The 15732-nt window shown below is 43.0% G+C and overlaps 1 pseudogene; it reads left to right on the forward strand.

The window, feature by feature from the left end:
• The first annotated feature begins 5881 nt into the window (after window positions 1-5881).
• LOC139915422 (heme-binding protein 1-like) lies at window positions 5882-14909 on the forward strand (annotated as a pseudogene).
• Window positions 14910-15732: the final 823 nt, after the last annotated feature.

Genomic DNA, 15732 nt, shown 5'->3' on the forward strand with positions numbered 1-15732 from the left:
TTTAACCTTACCTTTTAGAGGAAGGCCGCAGTTGCTGTTGTGATAAAGGACTAGTGCAGCCCTAAGCTATGCACAGAATACTGATTAATCCCTTACCTTTGTTATCAGGAGACGTCAGCTAATGCTGCGATGGTGAATATTACTCAGTCGCTGTGACTGAGGAGAACATCTCTCTTTCTCTCTCTGTCTCTCTCTCTCTCTCTCTCTCTCTCTCTTTCTTTTTCTTCCGTTCTCTCTGCCTATCCATCTCTCTGTGCAGGGAGAACGAGTGCTCGGGGCCCTTGATGGTGTAAGGGGGTGTGAGTGTTTTGATAAGGATGGATATCAATCTTATAAATCTGAATTTAATGACCCGATCTGACTAGATTGTAGACATTTGTCATGGAATCCTCATGTGAGGAATAAGACTGAACTGTCTAGATAGATTTCTAAATTCAGATTGAGTCACCATTTGGACAGGAGATAGCCCGCTTATGTGTTATAAACTAAGACTGACAACCCTATGTACAGAACCAAGTGTATTCATGGTATCTACTTAACTTGAACCTTGCAGAACATAATACAAAAGGAGAAGGCACTTTCACATCTTGCCTTTGTTGTCTGGGGAACCGGCTCAAGGAAAGTGAGAAAGGAAGAGCAAAGTAGAGAAGATGTGAAGGGGGTAGAGAAAAGAAAATAAGAGGGAAATTACAGAAAGGGCAGTTCCTTCTGAGGAAGAGTGGCTGGGCTTGAACACGAACACTAAGTTCTTACCGTCCTTCCCTGCTGCCCTGCCTCCGCCTCCTCTCCGTCCTCCTCCCTTCCCTCTTTCAGGCTGACTTTCTTGATGGATTGGCCCATCAGTTAGAAATAATTAAGGATGAGCTGTAGGGTTGTCTAGCTGAATGCAGTATCACAAGGGAGCAGGGTCAAGCCTTAAAAGCAGAACTCCATTTCTCCTTCGCTTTATAGTCCTACAGGGCTTTCTGCACACAATATACATCAGCATTGCACCATTCCTCCAGCCAGCCTCTGCCAGAGAGGAGCCACAGTCATATGGTGTGATTCATATAGGAGCTGGAGATGAGGTGTTTCAGTGTGAAATCAATAGTAGAGGATGGATAAAGGGTCAAGGTAAACATAGAAAGGAGGCCTACAGGATCTGGTCTTACTTTGTCTGAAACTACAGTTTCAGATCTGCGCTGATCTGAATAACAAAAGTTGGTTTTAGTTGCAATGCAAGTAGCCTCACTTCACAAATCCTTGACTTAAAGTTCCAGTGCAATTATTTTAATTCAGTCAGGAAAAGATTGCTACAGACGCGTGGGTTACCATTTTTTGGGGGGGTTTTTGATGTTTCATACAATTTGTTATAACTGCTTTAGTGTCTCAGCTAATTCTCAGTGGTGGCCGTGTCGATATGCTTTGCACCACCTGACTAGTGAAGTTAGCTAAGCAATTCCCAGTTGGTCCCAGCTGCAGACAAAGCTTCTAGGACAGTGAGTCTATAAGTGCCACCCACTGCATACCAATATTTTTGTTTTGGGAACAAATGTCCAGTATTGGAACTTTGGCTCCTGTTAACAAACCCAAAATGGAGGCATTGTAACTTTGGCTAGTTCAGCAAGCGGCCAGTCAGCTACCGTCTGATAAACTACAGTCCACCTCATTAAGTATGCATACTGTCCACCAATCAGAGCGTTCATTAAAAACTGATGATGTCATTTACCCCCCAGAAGTTGACTGGATTTCTAAAACATTTTGATTTTGCTGACCACCAGAGGGTGAATTTCTCAACGGGCGTTACTCAAATGTCCATAACACTGACAGTTATAATATTTTGGTTGATGTTGCATTATCAGGCCCTGGGTTCAACAATACCATGATATTGGGAAATATGGCTTTCATTGCACTGTACCTTCAATCCAAGTTTTTTGCAGAATAACCTTTGACACAGACATGTATACACTGATCATGATGTCTCAGTCTGTGACACATGGAAGTATGCCATAAAGGTAGCCCCGCCCACCCCTAGTGGCACCTATTTCCACCCAGATCCTTAGGGTTTTTTTATTCACATCCCAGGACATCTCTACCTGTTACTGTATCTGGCATCTGCAGCCTCCCTTTTCGTCCTTTACACTGATGAGACCTGGACCCCAGTGGACCATCTCACCCTCCCAGATAATGGCTTTTTTGTCAGGACAGAGTCTGACCTTCTGCTAATATCAGTGAACAGTACCATAATATCACAGTCATCACCATTATCACCATTTCTCTCTCTCTATCTCTCTCTCATGCCAGTTTTCTCTGTTTTACCTCTCTCTTCTTCCAATTTATTCTCTTGGATAGAAAGTTGAGCCTGTCCTTCCTCAAGCGTCTCTGACAGGCATTGGACCTGCGGCCTGTCACTGCCTCACCCACCTGAAGAGACTTTGAAGAAGCTCAGGCCCTGGGGCCGCAGTTCATTCCCTGTACAAATTCATTATTGAAACATGACATGTCGTCTTCGAGAGAGTGGCACCTTTGTGAATTTCGTTAGATGGAAAGATTTGGTGGCACCTTCAAAAATGCAAGAGGGGTAGAGATGCCACAGACAATCTGGCACCCTCACGTTCCTCTCTTCCATTATTGAGATGAATGGGATCCTGGGAGTGCAGAAGTGCTGCACAGCGGGGGGCTTCAGTGTGTGAATTGTGGGTTTTGTGTTTGGAGATTGCTAAGCCTCTTTGCCCAAACACAGAGGAATGAGAAAAAGAGAGTGAGAGACAGTTAAAGAGGCATGAAAGAAAGATAGGCATACAGAGATTGTGCATGCATGCCTGTCTGTGCGTGTGTGTTCCTGTGTGTGTGTGTGTGTGTGTGTGTGTGTGTGTGTGTCTCAGTGTCTGGGTGTGCGCTGAGCCTTTCATGTTGGCTCTGTGGTGCCTTGTCCATGGCAGGCTTCACATACTGATCAAACTGTGCCCGAGTGGCTCAGCTGGCTGGAAAGGCAGCATACAAAGGAAAAGGGCAGAAAATCTCAAAAAATTACTGGTCACCTCTTTCACGGCTGTTGTGCTTTAATGTCCCGTGGTTTTGCACCAGGTGCGTATCCTGGGCATGCACAGGATTTAACACATGCACTTGATCCCTCAATTGCCCTCTCTCGCTCGCTCCTCTCATCTTTCTCCAAATCGATGCGAATTCAAGCACACACATGACTCACATAAAAAAAACATAAACAAGAAAAATCCATTGCCATCCCAGAGCCTGAGCGGGTTGTGGTGTAAACTTTATTTACACACGACGTAATGGGTTCAGGTCCGACTCGTCTGTCACGTCATTCTTTCTCCCATCTTCCCTGTCATGCTTCACTCTAAACTATCTAATAAAGGAGATATGTCTTAGAAAATAACTTTTAGTAGATGTTTCATAAATATACAGCAGAACAAACAAGTTGTGTAATCAATAAGTCTTCCACCCTCCTCAGTCGTGATGTATTTTACATGACAACCATAGAGAAACCTGCTTCATCCTGGTGATGGAACTGAAGGGAGGAAGATGGAATTCCATCTACTGAACGCAAACCCATTTTCAATTACACAAAAACCCTGTGTGCGCGTGTTGGCACACACGCCTGTGTGTGTCTGTGTGTCTGTGTGTTTGTGTGTCTGCGAGTATAAGAAAGGGATTGCTCTAAAATGCAATTCCAGTGTGTCAGAAATCCCTGTCCAATCTTTGAACAAATGGAAAAAGTTGCTACATCCCAAGTTTTGAAACACGTTCTGCTTAGTGTAAGTAGAGCGAAATTGCTTGGGGTTTTACTTGACATTCGGATAAGGCAAATGTTGCCATGCTTTTTCGTAATTGAGAAATAAAATTTCCTCAAATGTTATCTGATGGTTTCAATGTTTTATGAGCGTGACAGGAGCATAGTGCCACACAATTTAGGGTAGCTTGGCATGGATTTAATGGATGCTGATGTAGGCCGTGAATCACTTGTACGTACATTGCTAGATGAAACTGGTTATTGCCAACCTGTTAAAGGCAGTCTATATCACGCTGAATTACAGTCAAGTCGCAAAGCTGTGCAATTTTAAAAACAAAATAAAGGCTTTGGGATGGGAATACCACATCTTGAAATGAACAAATCAAATATAACAAAATCAATGTTATGATTCCAAGTAATAAATGTTGGCTCCCCATCCTCTGTATCCTGAAATTGAAGACACTTGCTCTCCATCATGATGTGCACGTCACATGTAAATCAAATTAGGCTGAGAATACAGCTCGTCGCATAGCAATCCACATGACACCGTCTTGACACATGCCTTTCAACGTCACTCAGCTCTGCCTCTCGCTTAAAACCCTTCCACGATCGGTGTTCCCTTCAATGTCACCGTCCATCGACCGTCTCCCTCCTGAGGTTTTCCACTGGGAATTGCATGCAGCTTGCAGCATGCAACACGGAGAGGTGGCTGTCAAATGCCTACACGCCTTGGGGGACACGTGTGTGTACCTCATCCCAGGCTTGGTAAACACAAATCAAAGCTCCATTTGGTGATGGACCCTGGGGGGCAGAGAGACTGGATGTTGTGTCTGGTCTGCCGGCTGTGTCTGGGCGAGACGGGGGCCTTGATCTCAGCCTGTTCAGCCAGGCAGGCTCGCTGGATGGAGGAGCGAGACGGCATCACTTCAGGGGTGGATAGGGATGGTGTGTGTTTGTGTGTTTTCATGTATTTATGCATGTGTGACCGTGTCTGTTAACTATATCTGTGTGGGTGGATGTGTGTGTGAGCATCGGTGCGTAGGGGATATCATGTCTGTGTTTTTAGTATGAACTTGCTCGTGCATGTGTGTGTGTGTGAACATGGATATGCGTGCGTGTGCATGCTTGTGCAGGTATGCAAGTGTTTTTGTGTATTTCTCTCCAGGGTAATTGAGCTCCATGCTGCACATTTTCTTTACAGCAGATCCTGAGATAAGGCTGTCTGGAGATAGACTTAGTAAAGCGATAGCAGGAGAAATAAGGTCAGGGGCAATCTTCCAATGGCACAATAATAGCAAACTAGAATATTTGTAAGTATGCATAATGTTTTTTTCTTTTTTTTCACTTTTATAAAATGTTGAAAACTCAATAAACATATTGTTGAAAAAAATAATAATAGCAAACTATGTGGAGGGCAGTGATTTCTGTTTGGTGAAAAGATCTAAGAGCAAATAAAATAGCAGCTGCCTTCAGAGAAAAGATGAGCTGTGGACACAGTTCTGATAGACTGAGCTGCACCACGGATCAAGTTATAATAATACCGATTTAGTTATAATTTACAGTAAGGAAGAATTCAGGAAACGTATTGTTTAGATGCAAACAGACAACGTGAGGGTAATGTGAGGAGACAAGAGTTTTGGGGCTCAGAGGGCTGTTCCTTTAAGCCTTGGCTTGTGAGATATCATACTGGGACCGGCTCCAATCGAAACTTCAAATCCATCTTTTCTCTTTGGTTTCTAATTAGTGGTTAACAGATGATGCAGCCCAGAAACAGAAGGGAGGGGAGCACGTGTGTGTGGGTGGGTGTGGGTGGGGGTGTGTGTGGGGGGTACACCAAGGCCTCTGGTGACTGATATCAACCCTTATGCCACCCAGTTCTTGTAATTTTGAGATTTTTCAGGTGAGCGATTTCCCTTTTCCTTTGCACGCCTCGGATCGGGGTTGGGCTGATCTCAGTTAAACTCTTAATAAGCCCCATTTCACGGCGTGCAGCCAAGAGATTAGATCTGACAGGGCAGGCGTGGGCTAGTACTGAGACTGCAGATCTGCGGGCTAAGCTCTGGATTGGAAATGCTCCAAAGCCCGGCGCAGGCCATTGCGTGGAGGGCTCCTCGTTGAATGATGATACTGGGGGGGGTTTGATTGTGAGCAATGCCTGGGTTCCCTACTGACCGGCCCGCCTGCTACACCTCGCCCCACCCCAACCTCTACTCCTCTGCTCCCAAGAGACTGAATGTGGGTTAGGTGGAAGGTGTGGGGGGGGGCGAGGTAATAGCTCCGACTTGCTTGCTGGCAGATGTTGGTGGACCTAGCCCACCTTTCAGATTGACAGAGCACCCTGGAGGAATGTGAGGCATGGGCAGTGGGTTTGAGCTGCAGCGGTGCATGAGTCATATTCCACATGCAGCAAAAGATTCGCTCTCACCGGCGAGGGCAGAGGCAGGTGAACTCTGCTTGCCGTATGGCTTAGGGGGGCTTATTAGGCTCTGAGTGGCAAACACATTATCCACAGTGGACTAAGGCCACCGAGGGATGATTTCCATTATGAGAGCCTTTAATTCTGCAGATATCAGTGGGAGGGGGAGCGAAATGTGGAAAAATGCTTCAGGAGAGGAGCGGCGCTGTCTGCTTGGCTCCTGTATCTCCTACACCGGCCTCTTCCTGACCGACATTCACAGAGAAAACAGAATGAATGTGATTTGTTTGTTTGTGCCCACAAGCGGTTTATAAGTAATTACATTGTTGATAACACACATAACTCACCAACTGACCTCCCTGACTTCTCTCTCTCTCTCTCTCTCCCTGTCTGTCTGTCTGTCTCACCATCTCCCCCTCTTTCTCTTTCATTTAATTTTTTTTATTTTTTTTAAATGAATTGAAATAACCTTCGCTCTATTTTGCACTTTTGAATTGGCTGTCACTCCAAAAGCCCTTATTGCAAATGGACATTAGAAATGTTTAGTGGTGAAATTCAAGGCCTTTTAATGAATATAGGCGTCCTCCACTGAAAAGGAGAGACACTGCTCTCCTAGATGCTGATGACCATGCAGAACATCACCTGTCCTCTCCTTTAATTGATTTTATTCATAAACAACATGAAAAATTCAATAGCAATTCAATAATATATAGTAATTCTATGTCCCTGGCTGAGCTGTAGTTCAGACTGTGACATTAAAATGCTTGAAACCAAATGAGTGCGTCAGTTCTTGACAAGGGTGCACAGTTGCGAGGTGTAGTTGAGATTTCTTTTGTAAAGTTTCTCAAAAGGAAACTGCCACAGGAAGGGCTACACACGTGAACAGCGTGCACCTTTTCCCACACACATACACCTTGAGCATTTTCACAAGAGATAAACACCATCCACTCAGACAGCAAATTGTTGAATCTGTATGAATTGCAGCATAACAACCCCTATAATATTTTTTCACCTTTATCCTAGAATGCACCTGTCCTTTCTTTATACTCTTTATGGAAAGTGTTATTATAGGCTCTTCACCAGCATGAATCATGGCCATTTTCCCCACTGACACACCATATTGTAAACCACATATTGAAAATATCAATCTTCTCTAAGTGTGAAAGCAGAACCTGCTACACCCATATCAACAATGTGGATATACTACCACCATGAGGTCGACCGGAGTAACTGCACCGAGAATACATGACCGGACTTGATTGAGTGTAATATAATGAACTGATACTGCACTGAAGATAGATAGATAGATAGATAGATGGATAGATAGATAGATAGATAGATAGATAGATAGATAGATAGATAGATAGATAGATAGATAGATAGATGTTGGATGTGGCTTAGACTGTTTGACTGTTCTTTTTTTCAGATGTCAAAGCATTAAACTCGTGGTTTTTACAATGACCTTTCCCAGTTGGTTAGTTAAATGTAAAAAGTTTTGCTGGGTAGAATTCCTGAAATTTCTCTACGGTGCATTGTGTGAAGAGCAGCAGTGTGGAGCGACGGGGAGAGACACAACATCCTGCTGCACTGAACAGACTGAGGGGACAGAGCGTCTTAATCCTCTCCCAGTCAAACCGACTCCCCCTCACAAAGTCTGTCAGCGGAGCAGAGGAGCAGACCCGCCGGGACGAGGAAAAGCAAAACATTGGCCTCATCAGTGTTAAAATAGCAGTCAGTACAGACTATTCCTGTAGCAAATAAAAAGCAACTCTCTGACAGGCAGTAACAACACTAGAAGACTGACTAAGAAACACTAATGAAACAAATGAAACAGGATTGATCAAAATTTCAAATCACACAGTGGATGGCAATTTCTCCGCAATTTGATATTTTGACCACATGATTGATATTTGAATGTGCTAAATAAAATAGACACTTATTTGCTTGCATTCAGTAGAAGAAAATAAGGACATAGTTATGCAGATACTATTGAGGCTTATTGTTTGCAATCTCTGTACTGAGAGGCATATTTTAGACCAGAGTATATGTATTACTTGTTTGTTTAACCTGTAGATATGAATATATTTGGATTCCTCCCTCTCTGCTTGGTATGAGCTTATATTAAGCTCCTCAGCTCTGCTTTTCTAATAAACATTCAACATATCAACATGATTCACCAGCCAGAAGCCTTCATCGTCTTTCTCTTCTCCTCTGTCACTCAACCTCTGTCAGCTTTAGTTCTCAGTACCCTGTGATGCAAGTTTCATGCCGACACACACACACACACACACACACACACACACACAAACACAGACATGCACACTCATCAAGGTGGCATGAAAGAGAGAGAGAGAGAGAGAGAGAGGTTTCAACAGGTATTTTAGCTTTAATTAAACAGATATTCAAGCCTATCTAAGTTTACCAAGTGAAAACTGATAGATGTAGATGTTACTATAATGAAGGCATCACATCACCATACTTAAAGACAGTGAAAGCCTGTTTTATTTAACTTTTTCAGGTTGCAACCCCCGCCACTACATTGTAGTGTAGAGTTGTAAAGAGTTGGAAAATGATTTCTTATGATGTTCTCACCAACATCGTTCATGCTGCCGCGGCTGTCTTTCCTTGATGGGCAACAAAGGAGATGAAATGAGACCTCAGAGATTTCCACTAAGGAGATAATTAGACCTTTCCTCTCCCTCAGGAGCATCTCACCCAATGTCACTCTTGTTGCCTAGTAACCGAGCAGGGTAAAAACTCTGTGTGACCCTTTTCTGCTGCCAGGTAGTGGTGGCTAATCATCATCACACTGCCTCTCAAGGTTATTGATGAATTCCAGCAAGCACAATCGGTTATGAGACAGGTTTATGCAGTCCTCTTTCTGCTGGATCTCTGTCCATTATTCCGATGGTGCTCTTCAGTGAAGTGGTGCATGAATCCAAGGCGGCATTTCCAATTCAGCGGCACGGCTCAGATGTGATCAAGAGAGACAGCACGGGCCACAAAGAAGGCTAGATAATGCGGCATGGCGATGGCTTGGGATGTGGAGATGGAGTTGTTGCGTTGATAGACTCAGCAGGAGGCTGCAAATTGAAAGCACAAGGCTCTTGTGAGGGTAAACTACCTACAGACAGCTTCTTATGGAGCTATAGTCGTATGGGCCTTGTTCCTCAACCTAAAGTGAAAGCAATATATAGAGAGATAGAGGTAGTATCTGTTGTGAAATCAGAGCAACCTTAAGTAGCTTAGAATACTTTTTACAGTTATTTTCTCAGTGCAAAATGTTATTTCAGTTACAATTTCAAGCATGAAAATGGGTTTACTGCACAGTTTATCACTGATGGAACAACTTGTTTCCATTATTACTATTTTTAAAATATTATTATCTTTTTTGCATTTGCAGTGCTTCATTGTGGATTAGTGTATTGCTAAAAATGAACTGTTGGAGGATACAATACACAAAAAAAAAGTCACAGTGTTGTTCCAGCCCTCCTGCCAGGATGTTTCAGAATAATTGACTGCCTACTCTGGCCCCTTCTGTACAGCACAGCAGCTCTCTATTAGTTATCATTTGAGCAACAGTGATATTCTATTTTAGATGTGAAAAATATTGAGTTTAGAGGAAAAATGCCCATGGACCTATTTTAGCTCCTCTGACCTCACAGCCATGTATATGAGTATATCAGTCAACTTTTTAAAAAAAATGATAACGGTGAACCATGAACATATTTTTAATTTAAGTTTTAATACATCATTAGTTAGGTAAAAGAGCTAGGCTATATTTTGGTGGATGGGTGCAGTCAGCATCATGTAGATTGTAAACTTAATTTTCTAAAAAATGATGAGCATCTGGACTCAAACAGCCACAGACTTCTACAGCTACATGCTACATTCACAACTGAATAAACTTAAATATTTTCCAATCCATTGTAAAAGAACATAATGCTCAGCCATACATTTTCAAAGGATTTTTGAAACTTGTCTTAAACCTTGCCTTTGGAAGCAGTTACAACAAGACATAGGCTAATCTCATCTTGAAGAAGAAATAATTATTCTTTTCATTATTCTTATTAATTATCCATGAACCATGGTTGGCTTGTATGGAGAGGATATGTTTTTATCCAGTTCATGTAATTTCAGTTTGGAGCATAACTAGGACATGTTATAAGCTGATCAGAAGGAGAGAATGACAAGTAACCTACATGAACTATCTGCCACAGTCTACTGATGATTTTGACAATCTGTTTTCCTTTTTTTTTTTTTTTTTTTTTTACCTCTACTTCATTTCTGTAACTGGATATTGTTGGCCTACTAATTTTTACTTTTAAAGACTCTATCAGATCAAGGTTTCCCTTTGCTTGAAATCAAGCTGCCATATCTCTGTTTTGCTTTCATCATGACAACAAATACAACGTGATGTTATATACAGTACAACTATTGTATATAACAACATCACGTGGCAGGCTGGTAACAGTCTACTTTTTGCAGTTGTTTTCATTAGGCTTCTTAAGGGGAGGACAACTAGTGGGGGTCAACCAACAGGGAATATGGTGGTAATATTTTTGGTAAAAAATAGACACATAATGAGGGGAAACAGACGCTATGTTTGTAGTCTGCAGTACAGACGCCGTTGTAGGCCCGTTACTGAAGATTTCCCTCAGTTAAAGTAAGCAGATTTGGATTTAGTCTGTTATTCGTGTTTCTGCCAGCTTGGCCTGTCATGGATGGTGGAGGGTGCAGCATGAACGGTGGAGGCGACGGCGGCGGGGGGGAGTCTGGGTCCCGGCTGGGTCATCACCCTGGAGGACCTGGACTCTTTCATCGAGGACGATCTAGATCCAGACCCGCGCGTTCGGAGCCGGAGACCCGGGCAGTGGGAGCGGGTTTATGGAGGAGGAAGGCCAGGGGAGGCTGCTGATGTTCTGGCAGAATCAGCTTTATAGGCATGACATGTAACTTTATATGTAGCCAAAGCTCACATCAGACAAAAAAAGACAAAAAACAATAATCATAAGCAAACAAAATGATTATAACAAACTGTAAGAATAACTGTAAACAAATGCAGATCAAACTGATTATGTAACATAAAACACCCGTCTCTCTCTCTCTCTCTCTCTCTCTCTCTCTCTCTCTCTCTCTCTCTCTCTCTCTCTCAATTCAGTTTCAATTCAACATGGTTTATTGGCATGAATGTCATGAGAACAATATTGCCAAAGGGTCTAAGAACAAGTAGAGTAAATAGTAAATACATCTCTCTCTCTCTCTCTCTCTCTCTCTCTCTCTCTCTCTCTCTCTCTCTCTCTCTCTCTCTCATATATTTTTTTTCTTCATGAATTGAAGTCACCCTCTCTGTGTTTTGCACTTTTGAATTGGCTGTCACTCTAAAAGCCCTTATTGCAAATGGACATTAGAAACAGTTAATAAGGAAATTCAAGGTCTATAAATGAATAGAGGCAACAAGCATTATCAAGTGAAAAAGAGAGATATGTATGTGTTAAATGTTAGCCAGTGTGATATGCAATATGTCAGCTATATTCCACGCTATGTTGATGGCAGACTACAGAAAAACAAGAGCTTTTGGAGGCAGGTACAGAAAGTTTAGGTCACCCTTTTTTCCACAAAAGTAAGGAATCAGAAACATTTCCCTCCATCTCTGGTCAGTTTATAGGCACCAGAATGCCAGAACACACACAACTGAATCCTTAGTAGATTGTTTTCAGTTATATGTTGACTGATAAACACTATTAACAATCTTGACAATGTGTGACAGCTTGAACATCTTGACAGCTGAACATTTTGAGGCAAGTGAAATCCACATTATTCTGAAAATAGTGGTAGCTGAGAAGACTGAGCTTGGGGAGTTGTTTTTGAGTTTGGGCCCACTGATCCAGACTTTAAGCTGCTTTGCAACCTCAATAGTTTTGGACCTTATTTTCTTCTTTAGTCCCTTTTTTTAGTTCCTCATAATCAGCCTTATTGCATCATGGGTATTACTGTATTACCTGCAGCATGCGTGTCAGGGGCTGAACAAAGTTGTTGCACTTATGGAATTTTACCCCTTTTATTCCCTACAGTGTTGTTTATACTTTAGAGGTGTCAATGAACTTACTTTGTCTCATCTTGTAAATCTTTGCTTTGAAGTCAGATCAGAGGATGATACTCAATGCTCGCAAAGAGGAAAAAAAAACTGTGGACCTGCATCATACAAGTCAAATCAGATGCAGTGGGTGTGGACTACGTCTCTGGGTAGCAGAAGATGTCATTTTCTCCTCTTGTCCTTTTTGCAGACATGGCCCAGCCAATTCCGCAGCTCACCACAGACATAGAAAGCTCGCCCAGCAAGGAGATGGTCCCTTTTGGCCTAGTCACGCGTGAAGAAAAGGTCAGTCTGGCTTGTATGTTACCTCTGTTTCCTCGCCACCACTCAGACAAACTACAGTGTGTGACAGAACATAAAAGGGCAGCAGTCATAAAGCTGTCTGTAAATTGATTTCTGCCAATTCCAGCTCTTCCAATTCAATGATTTTGCTTTTAGCTTTTCATATCTGACCCTGCTCTCCATTGTTCTCCTGCGATTCGCTTGACGTGCCCCTGTGTCCCTCTCCTCAGTGTGGCCGTGTAATGTAGGAGAAGCGAGTCTGCGAGAAGGCGTGCTGGGCGTGCGTCACTGTGCGGGAGGACACATACGAGCAGAGCATCTGCGCGGGCTTCATGAAGATTATGCGATACATCTGTGAGCAGAACAGCTCAGGTGAATGGAGAAGTCAAACGTCAGCATTGTGGGCATCATGAAAGTGGTGCGATGGGCTACTAATGCCACAGCAACCTCCCCACATTAATTTGATCAACTCATTGTTGTGTGATGAGAAGATTGGTAGCAGTTGTCCAGTATTTATTTAGTTCACTACAATACATGCTAAAGGTTGAGCACACAATCAGTCTTTCTCAGTATGTGTTCTTTTGTCCTCATATTTAACGGCCAAAGTACAATTCCAAAACAAAAGAACACAAGGATGGAGGATGGATAAAGATCGCATTAGTGTACTCGCCAAATGAGGCTGTATCAGATGGCGACTTGGCCGACGAGAACAGATGGGAAGCCCCGAAGATTCACTGCAAGAACAACGCATCCCATCCAAACAGCGGCAGTTGAAACAGCTGGGGAAATGAACAGCTGCGCGTCTGAACTGATCTCACGCGCGACGTCAAGCACGCAGGCCATCTGAAACTGTAAAGTTCTCTGTGCTCACGTTCTTGAGAAGTTCGTTCTCTCCAAGACAATTTGGGAAGAACGTTCTCCACAAGGACACAAGTATCGATTTGGCATCCTTGGATTTGATATTTTGTATCTTGTATATTGGCTTTGATACAAGCAAACTTTGTATCAAAGCCCTATTGCGCACTAAATCAGGAAAACACAGAGGTGAAACTGCTACTAATATTCCTCATGCACAACAGCAAGCTGATCAAAGAGCTTATTTGCCAAAAAGGCAGTGTGCGCCTTTAACTGCAAATGGGTAAAAAAACAAGTACTCTCCAGAAAAATGTCAACACTTAAAAGAGTGAAAGGCAAATTGAACTAACTGTTACCTAAGATCCTGCCCTGAATGTTTGGCAGGACGATACCTGGGCGTGACCGTCCCTATAGTGACGGTGGTGCGGACAGATGAGGCCCAGGTCAGCCTGTCCAGAGACGTGACGGTGGCCTACTACCTGCTGTCCCACCTGCAGGATGAGCCCCCCCCCCCCCCCCGCCCGCCGACCCAGAGATCACCATGGAGACGTGGCCGAGCACTGTGGTCTACAGCAGGTAGGTGTCCCTGCTGCAGGGAACTGGACCTCAAATTGATGCCTGTGGTAGCGAGAGTGAGTGAATAGTCCGTCCACAGATAGGCTACATAATAAGAGGAAGGACATTCAGCAGAGTGTAATCTTGTACAGTGCTTCTAGACGGCCAGCAGACGCTTTTGTATTTTTAGATCAGTGTTGCATCTCAATGAAAACAGTGATTTTGTGTGGGTTTTTTATTTTGACATTTTTTTGGTCTGACAAAATCCTTGGAATGGTGACACAAGCATACTTGGCCATCAGCGCAGAATACAGACTGCCAAGTGCAAAGAAACAGCAATTTCAGATTGCTCACAAGCCCTTGAGAAAGCCTGGTACCATCGCCAGCCTTGCTAGCTGTTTTAAAGCAGTAATTATTTATATCATGCCGTTGGTATAAAGTGTTGACAGCAGAGTATACTTGTCTCAACACTTTCCACATACCAGCAAGGCAAGAGAATTGTTGTTTTTGTGTAGAGATGATCAAAAACCTCCCACTGTACCTTATCATTATTATGCTGGCTGTCTACAAGCGGGGTATATAAGTATCTCCGTCTGACATTTTGTTCCCCGCCTAGCTCTGCTTCTATGTGTGTAACTACAGGTTTAGCTGGTACTTTCATGAATTAAACATCTGTGTGTGACTGTGTGCACAAGGAAGGTTTCACACATATGAGTAAGCAGACTTTTTGACAGATGCATAGATGAAAAAAAACCACAAATGTAGCTGTTCATCTGTTGTGTTGTCTGTATCTGTTTGTCAGGACGTTCACTGGCCCCACTAATGAAACCACTATCTTGAGGGAGATCCGTGCGTTAGCAGAGCTTCTGGACTCTCCAGATCAGTGTGTGAGCGGCTCTTTCATCATAGCTGGGTACACCGGCCTCGCTGCCGAGCACCGGCTCAGTGAAGTCTGGTTCCTGGAGCGCCAGTGAGATTCAACCCCACTTTCCTGGCCTGAAAACATGTGGAGACCCATGTGGAGATGCTCATCAGCCCAGGTGGTGGAGTCCTCCAAGGAACTGGGACTTTGACGTAATATTGTTAGAAGCCATATAAATTTAATTAGGTGTTTAGCAGATTCCTGCTTCAAAAAAGTGAGGTGAGTGAAAAAAAAAAAAGGACTCGTTATCAATCTCTATAGGACATTTTAAAGCACCATGCAGATTTTTTGCTATTTGAATATTACCAGAACATGCAAATGGTGATGAAAACTCAAATGAAATACATGGAGAAGTACTCCTTCCTTTCGCTAAAATAGGGAACAATGATAAAACAACACTGTTAAGTTAATAAAACAGGTACAAAAAATATGGAAGACCCACATTTTACCTGTATGCATATAGATAATAATCCATGGACAGTGACACCGCTAATTAGCACCAGAAGACCAGAGGTTCGTTGCACTGACTGAACTGGATGTTTGTCATTTATTGACAGAATTGAAACACGCCCAAGTGCATTTGATCGGTCCAATCACAAACTTGATATTAAACTTTGTTGTGCTATATCCAATCAAGGAATGGAATGTCCACCGACTACTGTAAGTGTTTAGTGAGACTTCACAAAAACATGAAGAAAGACAAAGTTCTTTTGTGTGTGACACGGGGCATCTGTGAAACACCTTTTTAAAACTTGTATGGCCTTAGCTGTGAATTAACAAGTCTCAGATTTAAAGCGTGTGACTTAACGCGTTAGTAGTTTTGAAGAACCCAAGTTTGTGACAAAACAAGACTGAGACGGCCCTTAGTTCTCTCT

Source organism: Centroberyx gerrardi, chromosome 18, assembly GCF_048128805.1.
Source record: "Centroberyx gerrardi isolate f3 chromosome 18, fCenGer3.hap1.cur.20231027, whole genome shotgun sequence".
Classification (NCBI taxonomy): Eukaryota; Metazoa; Chordata; class Actinopteri; order Beryciformes; family Berycidae; genus Centroberyx; species Centroberyx gerrardi.